Source organism: Saccopteryx bilineata, chromosome 2 (assembly GCF_036850765.1).
Source record: "Saccopteryx bilineata isolate mSacBil1 chromosome 2, mSacBil1_pri_phased_curated, whole genome shotgun sequence".
In the NCBI taxonomy this organism is placed as follows: domain Eukaryota; kingdom Metazoa; phylum Chordata; class Mammalia; order Chiroptera; family Emballonuridae; genus Saccopteryx; species Saccopteryx bilineata.
This window is the reverse complement of record NC_089491.1, coordinates 314,944,950-314,958,117: the sequence shown is the minus strand read 5'-3', so window position 1 is coordinate 314,958,117 and position 13,168 is coordinate 314,944,950.

Below are 13,168 nucleotides of genomic sequence, written 5' to 3'. Positions count from 1 at the left end.
ATTGTCCACACCTAGGGAGCTCTTCCCCAAGTTTGTTGTTCCCAAGTCCATTGCTACCAAGTTGGTCTTGGGAAGAATCCTCTCCTTGTCTTTGGTAGTGGAGGGGGTCCTCGGAAATGATAGGAAGCTGGGAGTGGAGTATGGACGTCCTGAACAGTCTGTTACGTGGGAGCCCCAAGGAACTGCAGGTGGGCTGCAGTAGGCAGGGTGGGTGGACCTCAAATAGGGGAGGGGCGAGTGGCAGGGAAATCCTTTTGGCCACACAGTTTACAAACCCAACATCATCATATCTGTTTGTGTGTCTCTCAAGGTGAGAGTCTGATTTTTATACCAAAGAGGAAATGATTTTTTTTTCATATTTGGTTTGTCTATTATATAAATATAAATCTTATCTATCTATCTATCTATACAGTTATATTATTTTTTTGGTTCTCTCTCATTTTTTAGGGAGGGAGGAAAGCACCAAGTTGCATTGAGCTGTAATTAAGGAACATTCTGTATAATTTATGACACATTTCTATACTTGCAAAGATTATATCATTTTATGGATAAAGAGAAAAATGCCTTTTTATAAAATTTCAGTTTCTGAAAAGTGTGTAATTTGTTTTTTTTTCCTGATGTTTAACCAGGTCTGGTGGTCAGAGTAGACAGAAACTGTTTAAGTGGAATGGAATGGGTAGATCCGGTCTGAGTGGAGAAAACAGCCTGGGTGCCGGGGTAGCTCCTCTCTGTTGCACACCTCCCAGACCCCAGCTTCTCCTGGGAGGGGGCAGTGGGTGGCGGTGAGGGGCACATCACAGGGACATCGTGTTCAGCTGATGGGTGCTTAGGACCTTGAACCATTTCCTTTTCCAAACACAAGCCAACCTCTCCTTTGTAACACATGCCAAATGGGTAGATATGTGCAGGGCCAGTGCCAGGTAAATATTTGAAGGGTTTTTTTGGTTTGTTTTTTGCTTTCACCTCATACCTTTTCCATTGGCATCAGCCTCAGAAACTCACATCTTCCTGGCTTTTCAAATAAGGTGATTTCCCCTCTAGCGAAGGGAGAGTGGGGTGAGGACTCCTGTCCCAGGGGTTGTGGGACTAGGGGCTCCTGCTGATGTCAATTCATCTCCACCCCCACCCCAGCCTGGTTTCCCGCTCTGACTTAACTAGTCTTTTCTGTCACAGTGACAATCCTTCCTTTTCTTCCCCTTTTTTCTTAGTTTCAAGTAGGTGCTAAGCTTGAATGGGAAACATGGGGATAAGACCAGTTTTTCTTCAGGAGAAATAGTTGAGTAAGGACAACACAGACCCATGGGACACATACCAGCCTTTTGCCTGGGTCTTTCTGGAGCTCTTTTAGGCAGCAAGTGGCATCTAGCGCCAGTCCCCTCACCCCCGGGACACAGAAACAGGCCTTAACCCCTTGAGTCTGATTAGGTCCCAACGTTCTCGTGCCTGCCGTCTTTCACCCTGACCACAAGGCTGACGCTCACCTCGCCCAGTAGCAGACCCTCAGCACTGTCACTCAGCACTGCCTGTGCTTTCTCCCCACTTCGCCCCCAGTGCTGACCTGCAGGAGAGGTTTCAGAGAACAGACGGTGCTGTTCAACCACGGAGAGCATGTCCTTCCCTGACCCTCTTCAGATGAGCCAAGGCTCTCCCCTCACCCAAGACCCCATGATGCAGATCTGAGGGTGGGGCCAACATTACTTTTATGCTCATTGCTATTCGTAGACATTTTTTCCCTTCATCTCTATAAATATGCTTCCTCTGAGTTTCCTGTCACCCAGAGTCCCTGTTTTCTTCCTTCAATCTCCTACTGAGGACCAGGGCACCCGGTCTGACAGCCTGACAGTCCCACCCTGCCATCACCCCATCTACTGTTTGGATGAGACGTCTCTCTTACACCCTGGCTTTGTTCTTCCTCATTCTCACAGCTTTCCCCATCCCCAGTAGCAGCACACTCCCACAGACGCCCACTGTCCCTGGGAGCAGCTCCACTGCTGCCGTGTCAGAGTTTAGTATGAGACCTTCCATCTCCGTCAGTTCTTCCACTCTTCACCTGTGCTCCCAACATTACTAGACGTCCTGCCTTTTCGTCTGCTCACCCAGCTCCTCCATTTGGGCTCTTACATGCTTCCCAACCCAGCCCAGAGCCTCTGGTCCAATATTAACTACTCTGCCCAGGAACACTTCAGTCGTTTCCATTCTCTGTCCCTCACTCTTCCTAACTTTGACCTTTCCTCAGCTCCTTCCCACCTCCTCCTACCCTCCCCTCAGCAGATGGTTCTGCCTCCTACTTCATGGAGGAAAGGAGCTTCTTCAGCTTTCTGACACAAGTTTCACTGAACAGAAGCAAGGCCTGGGCCCCCAGTTTGCTCTGACTCCTCTCCTGCCCGCACCTCAGTGCTTTCCACTAGCCCCCACCGCTGTCCTCTACTTCCCTCCTCCTCCCTCTCAGCTGAGTCTTCCCTTCACCAAGTACGCTCAGGTTTTCTCCCACTTAGCTCCTTCCTCACCCCGAGAAACGACTTTGTGATTTGTGTCCACGTCCTCAGCCTCTTTCTCATTCTGCTCCCTGCAGTCCAGCTCTCCTTTCCTCACCCTGAAATGCTTTCACGGAAACCACCTTTTAATTTCATGTGGCCAAGCCCAGTGGACATTTGCAGATCTGATCTTGCAATCTCTTAGTTATTTTACTTTGTCGACCACTTTCTCTTCAGAACTCTGTCCTCTGGCTTTTTAAAAAAATTTTATTTGACAAAGACAGAGAGAAGCAGAGAGAGGAACAGACAGGAGAGAGATGAGAAGCATCAATTTTTTGTTGTGGCACCTTAGTTTCTCATTGATTGCTTTCTCACATATGCCCTGACCAGGGGGCTGCAACAGACTGAGTGACCCCTTGCTCGAGCCAGCGACCTTGGGTCCAAGCTGGTGAGCCTTGCTCAAACCAGATGACCCCGTGCTCAAGCCAGCGACCTCAGGGTTTTGAACCTGGGTCCTCCGTGTTCCAGTTCAATGCTCTATCCGCTGCGTCACTGCCTGGTCAGATCAATTTGTACTTCTTAATCCCTTCACTTTTTTACCCAGCCCCCCAACCACCTCCCTCCCATCTGGCAACAGTTTTTTCTCTGTACCTGTGATTTTTCTCTCTTGTTTGTTTGTTTATTTTGTTTTTTAGATCCTACATGTAAGTGAAATCATATACGTAGTATGTCTTTTTGTCTGACTCATTTCACTTAGCATAATACCCTTTAGCTGTTGCAAATGATAAGATTTCATCTTTTTTTAATTGCCAAGTAATATTCCATTACATATATGTATATTTCCTCTTTATCCATATGTATCTTTTTTTAAAGATTAAAAAAAAGATTTTATTTATTGATATTACAGAGAGAAGAAGGGGGTGGAATGAGAAGTATCAACTCATAGTTGTTTCAACTTTAGTTGTTCATTTATTGCCTGTCATATGTGCTTTGACCAGGCAACCCGAAGGTTTCAAACCAACAACCTCAGCGTTCCAGGTCAATGCTTTATCCACTGGGCCACCACAGGTCAGGCTACGTTTGTGTTTTGATTGGAGCATTTAATTCATTTACATTTTATAGGTATGTAGTTATTGCCATTTTTAAACATTAAAATTTTTTCCCCATTGATGAGAGAGAGAGAGAGAAAGGGAAAAGAGAGAGAGAGAGTAGGAGAGAAAGAGAGAGAGAGAGAGAGGAGCATCAACTTGTTGTAACACTAGTTGTTATATTTAGCTGTGCATTTATTGGTTGCTTCTCATATGTGCCCTGACTGGGGATCAAACCCATAACCTCAGAGCATCAGGTGACGCTCTATCCACTGAACCACCTGGCTAGGGCTATTGCTATTTTCTTTCTTGTTTTCTGATTGTAGTCCTTCTCTATTCCTGTCTAGTTCTCTTGCTCTCTTCTCTTGTATGTTGTATGAGGGACATGCCAGCTGCAGGGAGGTTTTCCCTGAGAGATGTGGATCCTAAACACCAGGCCGACACCCCAGCCTAAAGCACCAGAGCCTAAAAGGGTTGTCCATGGCATTTGGCAGTGAAAAGGGGGGGGGGGGGTGTTTATGTCTGTCAGAAAGAGATGGAAGATCTCAGATTCACAGGTACCCTCTTAAAGGGCCAACACAGAAAATCTCATTCACAGCCATTTACCCTAGGCTCCAGCAAAAGGAGGTCTGAGAGATCTAGAGTTGCATGAAGAGATATGAAATTGGTGGGGGACAACCAATGGCACCCCTGTGCTGAGTCATTCTCTAATACTAGGCACCATCTTTCTTGGGTGGAGTAATCTCCTTCCTGCAGCATCAGCCTAGGGGGAAACAACTGCCCCACTCTCAGGAATCTCTTGCTCTATTGTATGGTGATTGGGCTCTGTTGAGAAGTAAGCAGCCTTGGCCAGGAAGCAGGGAGCTGAAAAGACTCAAAGGGGTGCCTGACTAGGTGGTGGCACAGTGGATAGAGCATCGAACTGGGATGCAAGGATCCAGGTTCGAAATCCTGAGGTTGCTGGCTTGAAAGCTGACTTATCCAGCTTGAGCACAGGCTCACCAGCTTGAGTGAGGGGTCGATGGCTTGAGCATGGTATCATAGACATGACCTCATGATTGCTGGCTTGAGGCCAAAGGTCGCTGGCTTGTTCAAGGGATCACTCGCTCTGCTGTAGCGCACCTCTCCCCGTCAAAGCACATATGAGAAAGCAGTCACTGAACAACTAAGGAGCTGCAACAAAGAATTGATGCTTCTCATCTCTCTCCCTTCCTGTCTCTCTGTCCCTATCTGTCCTTCTCTCTGACTCTCTCTCTCTGTGTCAAAAACAACAACAACAAATAACAAAACAAACAACTCAAGTGGTGACAGTGACTCAGTTTTCTGGAGTTGAGGCCAGAGCTTCCCCCCTCCCACATTCCCAAGAATGGAGGTGCTTCTGCCTGATGTAAGATTCAGTAGAAATTGTCTGTACTGTTGGTAGAACAAAATTCTGGGTTTCAGAGGCTACACCCACTGAACTCCTAGTGGCCACACCCTACTGAGGTCTGTGAAAAAATTCAAGACAGATGGTACCTGGGGCCCTGGGGTGGGAACAACACCCACCACCTTTCCTGATGCCTAATTAGCCCAAGCCTCTATACTCTACTGAGAGGTTGTTTCAGGGATTGGCCCCTCCCACACTCATCCAGGCACAGAAAATGCAGACACAAACAGTGAACAGAGCAGTAGCTCCAGACAGGTAGCCCATGGTGGGTTACAAACAACATCTGACATCAACCCTTATCCAAACCTTACCCAAGAGGGCCCAGAACCAACACACCAGTAGTGGGTTGCAGATCAAACCAATGTTAGATTCAACTAGCCACACAAGTGGCATGACCAAAGGAGGAGTCCAGTAGGCACCAGACCCTGCTAAGAATAACTACACCCTAGAGGATAGACATTGAACAGTGTCTAATACATATGATCAAGGCTAACCTTTAGAGCCAGCCAGCCTGAAGGGTTAAGTCCACCCATGAAAGGACCAATAGCATTCAGGACTCACATACAACAGGAGAGTAAATATAACCCTCAAGAAACATTCCTTGATGGGTATGCAACATAATCAAATGTCAAAATAACCTGGAGATGTTTTCTCTAAACCTATGTACCTTGATTGATTAATGTCACCCCATTAAAATTAATTAAAAATAAAAGGAAACATTCCTAGAGCAAGGAGTTCAGGTGGCCTGGAAGTTAGTACCACTGAGTCCACCTTCCTCATAAAGACATTAAAACAAATTTGAGAGTTTGAACAGAGCTACCTAATACACAGACTAATGAGGCAGACAAAGAAATATGCCCCAAATGAATCAACAAGAGAAATCTCCAGAAGAAAAAGAATTAAATAAAATGGAAGCAACTAAACTACCAGATACAGTTTAAAATCATGGCTATTAGGCCTGACTAGGTGGTGGTGCAGTGGATAGAGCATCGAACTGGGACACGGAGGACCCAGGTTCAAAACCCTGAGGTTGCCAGCTTGAGCGCGAGCTCATCTGGCTTGAGCAAGGGGTCACTGCTATAGCCACCCCCAACCCCCGGTCAAGGTACATATGAGAAAGCAGTAAATGAACAACTAAGGTGCCGCAACAAAGAATTGATGCTTCTCATCTCTCTCTCCCTTCCTGTCTGTCTGTCTATCCCTCTCTCCTCTGACTCTCTTTCTGTCTCTGTCAAAAAAAATAATAATGGTTATTAGGTTGCTCAAGGATCTTAGAGTAAGAATGGATAATCTCAGTAAGAACTTAAAGAAAGAGTAAGCCTGCCCTGGCCGGTTGGCTCAGCGGTAGAGCGTTGGCCTAGCATGCGGAGGACCCGGGTTCGATTCCCGGCCAGGGCACACAGGAGAAGCGCCCATTTGCTTCTCCACCCCTCCGCCGCGCTTTCCTCTCTGTCTCTCTCTTCCCCTCCCGCAGCCAAGGCTCCATTGGAGCAAAGATGGCCTGGGCGCTGGGGATGGCTCTGTGGCCTCTGCCTCAGGCGCTAGAGTGGCTCTGGTCGCAACATGGCGATGCCCAGGATGGGCAGAGCATCGCCCCATGGTGGGCGTGCCGGGTGGATTCCAGTCGGGCGCATGCGGGAGTCTGTCTGACTGTCTCTCCCTGTTTCCAGCTTCAGAAAAATGCAAAAAAAAAAAAAAAAAAAAAAAAGAAAGAGTAAGCCTGCTCAGTGGTAGAGCATCAGTCTGGCGTGCAGGAGTCCTGGGTTTGATTCCTGGCCAGGGCACACAGGAGAAGCATCCATCTGCTTCTCCACCCCTCCCCCTCTCTGTCTCTCTCTTCCCCTCCCCCAGTCAAGGCTCCATTGGAGCAAAGTTGGCCTGGGCACTGAGGATGGCTCCATAGCTTCTGCCTCAGGTGCTAGAATGGCCCTGGTTGCAACAGAGCAATGCCCCAGATGGGCAGAGCATTACCCCTGGTGGGCATGCCGCGTGGATCTCAGTCGGGCGCATGCGGAAGTCTGTCTGACTGCATCTCTGTTTCCAACTTCAGAAAAATACAAAAAAAGAAAAAAAAGAAAAGAAAGAGTAAGCCTCGCCTGACTAGGTGGTGGCGCAGTGGATAGAGCATTGGACTGGGATGCAGAAGACCCAGGTTCGAGACCCCGAGGTCGCCAGCTTGAGCACAGGCTCATCTGATTTGAGCAAAAGCTCACCAGCTTGAGTCCAAGGCTGCTGGCTCGAGCAAGGGGTTACTTGGTCTGCTGAAGGCCCGCATTCAAGGCACATATGAGAAAGCAATCAATAAACAACTAAGGTGTTACAGCGCACAACGAAAAACTAAATGATTGATGCTTCTCATCTCTCTCCATTCCTGTCTGTCTAGCCCTCTCTCTGACTCTCTGTCTCTGTAAAAAAAAAAAAAAAAGAAAGAAAGAAAGAGTAAGCCTCAAAAAGAACATTGAAACCATAAAAACAAAAAACAAACAAAAAATCTAGTCAGAAATGGCAAATACAATATCAAAAATGAAGACTGCATTAGAAAAAATCAAAAGCAGGTTGGATGAAGTACAGGATGGAATCAGTGATTTAGAGGCCAAGAAAGATGTAAGCACAGAAGCAGAGAAGCAAAAAAAAAAAAAGAAAGAGATTCAAGAAGTCTGAGGAAACTAAGACATCTCTGTGACAACATCAAGTGAAATAATATCTGCATCATAGGGGCTCCTGAAGGAGAAGAGAACAAAAAAGGGATAGAGAATTTGTTTGAAGAAATTATAGCCTGCCTGACCAGGTCATGGCACAGTGGATAGAGTGTCTGACTGGGACGCAGAGGACCCAGGTTTGAAACCCTGAGGTTGCTGGCTTGAGCATGGGCTCATCAGCTTGAGAGCAGGGTCACTGGCTTGAGCTTGGGATCATAGACATGACCCCATGGTCACTAGCTTCAGCCCAAGTTTTCTAGCTTGAGTAAGGGGCCACTTGCTCTGCTGTAGCCCCCTTCCCCCAGTCAAGGCACATATGAGAAAGCAATCAATGAACAACTAAGGTGCCACAATGAAGAATTGATGCTTCTTATCTCTCTCCCTTCCTGTCTATCTGTCCCTCTCTCTGTCTCTGTCAAAAAGAAAAAAAAAAGAAAAAAAAGGAAAATCATAGCTGAAAACTTCCCTAACATGATGAAGAAAAATGTCACACAAGTGCAAGAAGCACAGAGAGTTCCATTAAAGATGAACCCAAAGAGACCCATACCAAGACACATCAGAATTAAAATGCCAAAGATAAGAGAAAAAGAAAGACTCCAAAAACTACAAGAGAAGAACAATGAATTATCTATAAAGGAGCCCCCATAAGGCTGACATCTGACTTCTCAACAGAAACACTTCAGGCCAGAAGAGACTGGCAAGAAAAATTCAAAGTGATGCAAAACAAGAACCTACAACCAATACCACTCTATCCACTCTGTCCAGCAAAGCTATCATTTAAAACTGAAGGAAATATAAAGAGCTTCCCAGACAGAAAAAGGGCTAAAGGAGTTCATTACCACCAAACCAGCACTGCACGAAATGTTAAAGGGCCCACTACAAGAAGAGGAAAGAAAAAAAGAAACCAAGAGGAAGAGGACTATAAGTTTAAAGAATAAAATGGCAATAAATAATAAGTACATGTCAATAGTAACCTTAAATGTAAATGGATTAAATGCTCCAGTCAAAAGACATAGGGTGGCTGGATGTGCTGCAAATCAGCATGGCTAGTAATTCCAGGTACTGAGTGGGAACAGTGTGGAATTAAGAATATAGGTTTAATGTAAAAAAAGGATGGGGTTGGGAGGGCTCTGTAATTGCTGATGGCAAGAACAGAGCATGCTCCATGACCACTACTTGCTTTATAGGGCAAAGTGGGTCATTAACGAATCAATGAGATCTCTGATCATATTTCCAAGGCAATCCAAGAATTTTACCAAGTGCAGAAAACCCCCACCCCCACCATACATAATATCTTTTTTTTTTTTTTTTTTTTTTAGAGAGAGAGAGGGATATACAGGGACAGACAGACAGGAACGGAGAGAGATGAGAAGCATCAAACATTAGTTTTTCATTGTGCGTTGCAACACCTTAGTTGTTCATTGATTGCTTTCTCACACATGCCTTGACCACGGGCCTTCAGCAGACCGAGTATCCCCTTGCTGGAGCCAGCTACTTTGGGTTCAAGCTGGTGGGCTTTTTTGCTCAAACCAGATGAGCCTGCGTTCAAGCTGGCGACCTCGGGGTCTCGAACCTGGGTCTTCTGCATCCCAGTCCGACACTTTATCCACTGCACCACCGCCTGGTCAGGCTACATAACATCTTAACTTTACACAAAACAAAGGATAGAAGAAACTTGCCTCCAGTCTTTCCCGGAGACATGGGGGATAGGATGAGTATAAACAATCCAGCACCACAGCTTAACAGCCTTTTGCAACTTCACAGAACAAGTGAGGTGGGAGGTTGGGCAGACTGTCAGCTTAACTGCCAGTTCCCCACACCTCTGTTCCCCAAAAATCTAACTGCAAAAACCCTGTTGGATTTTTGGTCCTTAACAGGATGGATAAGAAAATATGACCCATGCTCTCTACAAGAGACCCACATCAGAACAAAAGATACGCACAGACTAAAAGTGAAGGATGGAAAAAAAAAAACTGGGGCAGCAGTACTTATATCTGATAAAATTATCTTTAAAACAAAGGTAGAGCCCTGGCCGGTTGGCTCAGAGGTAGAGCGTCGGCCTGGCGTGCAGGGGACCCGGGTTCGATTCCGGGCCAGGGCACATAGGAGAAGCACCCATTTGCTTCTCCACCCCCACCCCCTCCTTCCTCTCTGTCTCTCTCTTCCCCTCCTGCAACCAAGGCTCCATTGGAGCAAAGACGGCCCGGGCGCTGGGGATGGCTCCTTGGCCTCTGCCCCAGGTGCTAGAGTGGCTCTGGTCGCAACAGAGCGACGCCCCGGAGGGGCAGAGCATCGCTCCCTGGTGGGCAGAGCGTGGCCCCTGGTGGGCGTGCCGGGTGGATCCCGGTCGGGTGCATGCGGGAGTCTGTCTGACTGTCTCTCCCCGTTTCCAGCTTCAGAAAAAAAAATACAAACAACAACAAAAAAAAAACAAAGGTAGAGACAAAGGTATAGTAAGAGACAAAGTAAGTTACTACACAATGATAAAGGGAGCAATCCAATAAGATGATATAACCATTGTAAATATTTATGCACCCAATACAGGAGCACCTAAATATAATTATATATATAAAGTAGATTTCGATGGACATTAAGGGAGAGATAAAAAGCAATATAGTAATGTAGGGGATTTTAACACCCATTAACATCAATGGATAGATCCTCCAGACAGAAAGTCAACAAAGAAACAATGGACTTAAATGATACACTAGATCAGCGGTTCTCAACCTGTGGGTCGCGATCCCAGCGGGGTCACCTAAAGCCATCGGAAAATACATAATGCATATCAGGTATTTACATTCCAAATCATAACTGTAGCAAAATTACAGTTATGAAGTAGCCACCAAAATTATTTTTTGGTTTGGGGTCACCGCAACATGAGGAACTATATTGCGGGGTCACGGCATTAAAAGGTTGAGAACCACTGCACTAGATCAACTGGATTTAATTGATATCTTCAGAACATTTCACCCCAAAGCAGCAGAATATACGTTCTTTTCAAGTGCACATGGATATCCTATTCTATAGGATAGACCACATGTTAGGACACAAAACAAGTCTCGATAAATTTAAGAAGATTAAAATCATATCAAGCATCTTCTCTGACCACAATGGCATGAAACTAGAAGTCAACTATAAAAAACACCCTGAAAAACATTCAAACACTTGGAGGCTAAATATGTTAACAATGAGATAAAAGAATAAATAAAAAATTTCCTTGAAACAAATGAAAAGAAACATATAACAGTCCAAAATCTATAGAACACAGTGAAGGCAGTCCTCAGAGGGAAGTTAATAGCATTACAGGCATACTTTAAGAAGCAAGAAAAATCTTGCCTGATCAGGCAGTGGTGCAGTAGATAGAGTGCTGTCCTGGGATGCAGAAAACTCAGATTTAAAACCCTGAGATTGCCACCTTGAACACGGGCTCACCCAGCTTGAACACTGACTCACCAGCTTGAGTACAGGGTCTCTCACTTGAGCAAGGGATCATAAACATGACCCCATGATTCCTGGCTTGAGCCCAAAGGCTTAAAGCCCAAGGTTGCTGGCTTGAATCCAAGGTTGCTGGCTTGAGCAAAGAGTCAGTCACTCTGCTGGAGATCCCTGGTCAAGGCACGTATGAGAAAGCAATCAATGAACAACTAAGTTGCCACAATGAAGAATTGATGCTTGTCATCTCTCTCATTTCCTGTCTGTTTGTCCCTCTCTCTCTCTCTCTCACTCTCCTGCAAAAAAAGGAGAAAAATCTCAAATAAAAAAATCTAACCTTGCACCTAAAATAACTAGATAAAGAACAACAAACAAAGCCCAGAGAAAGTAGAAGGAAGAAATAAAGATCAGAGTGGAAATAAATGACATGGAGGCTAAATAAAAAATCAATGAAACCAAGAACTTGTTCTTTGAAAGGGTAAACAATATTGATGAACCTTTAACCAGACTCATCAAATAAAAAAGAGAGAGGACCCAAATAAATAAAATTAGAAAAGAAAGAGAAGTAACAACTGACATCAAAGAAATACAGATGATTGTAAAAAATACTATGAAGAACTATATGCCAAAAAATTGGCCAACCTGGGAAAAATAGATAAAAAGAGTGAGAAAACCTGAGCAGACCAATTACAACAAATGAAATTGAAACAGTGATTAAAAAACAAAAACAAGCCTGACCTGTGGTGGCGCAGTGGATAAAGCATCAACCTGGAAATGCTGAGGTCACCCTGGGCTTGCCTGGTCAAGGCACATATGGGAGTTGATGCTTCCAGCTCCTCCCCCCTTCTCTCTCTCTCCCTCTCCTCTCCAAAATGAATAAATAAAAATTAAAATTAAAAACAAAAACAAAATAACAAAACTCTCAGCTGGCCTTGGCCAGTTTGCTCAGTGGATAGAGTGTTGGTCTGGCATATGGACATCCTGGGTTCGATCCTCAGTCAGGACACACAAGAGAAATGACCATCTGCTTCTCTTTCCCTCCCTCTCCCCCTTCTCTCCCTCTTTCCTCCTCACAGTTAGTGGTTTGATTGGTTTGAGCATTGGCCCTAGGCACTGAAGGTAGCTCTGTTGGTCTGAGCATCAGCCTCAGGCACTAAAAATAGCTTGGTGGATTTGAGCATGACCCCAGACAGGTGTTGCTGGGTAGATCCCAGTCAGGCTGCATGTGAGAATTTGTCTCACTTTCTCCCCTCCTCTCACTTAAAAACAAAAACAAAAAACATAAAACCTACCAGCAAACAAAAGTCCTGGACCAGATGGCTTCATGGATGAATTTTACCAAACATTCAAAGAAGAATAAACACCTATCCTTCTTAAGCTATTCCAAAAAATTCAAGAGAAGGGAATACTTCCAAGCTCATTTTATGGGGCATGCATTATCCTAATTCCAAAACAAGGTAAAGACACTACATAGAAAGAAAACTATAGGCCAATATCCCTGATGAACATAGATGCACACTTCTCAACAAAATATTAGCAAACTGGATCCAGCAATACATTAAGAAGATCATACACCATGATCAAGTGAGATATAGGCAAGGCTGGTACAATATTCACAAATCAATAAACATAATTCATCACATAAACAAAAGGAAGGATAAAAATCACATGATCATATCAATAGTTGCAGAAAAAGCATTTGGAAAAATCCAACATCCATTTATGATCAAAATTCTCAGCAAAGAAGGAATAAAGGGAACATATCTCAACATAATAAAGGCCATCTATGACAAACTGACGGCCAATTTCATACTCAATGGCAAAATCTAAAAGCAATCTCCTTAAGATGAGGAACAAGACAAGAGTGTCCCCTTTCACCATTCTTACTCAACTGGAAGTCCTAGCCACAGCAATCAGACAAGAAGAAATAAAAGGCATCCATATAGAAAAAGAAGAAGTAAAACTGTCATTATTTGCTGATAACATGATACTGTACATAGAAAACCCTAAAGTCTCAGCCAAAAAACTACTAGACCCTGAGGACCCAGG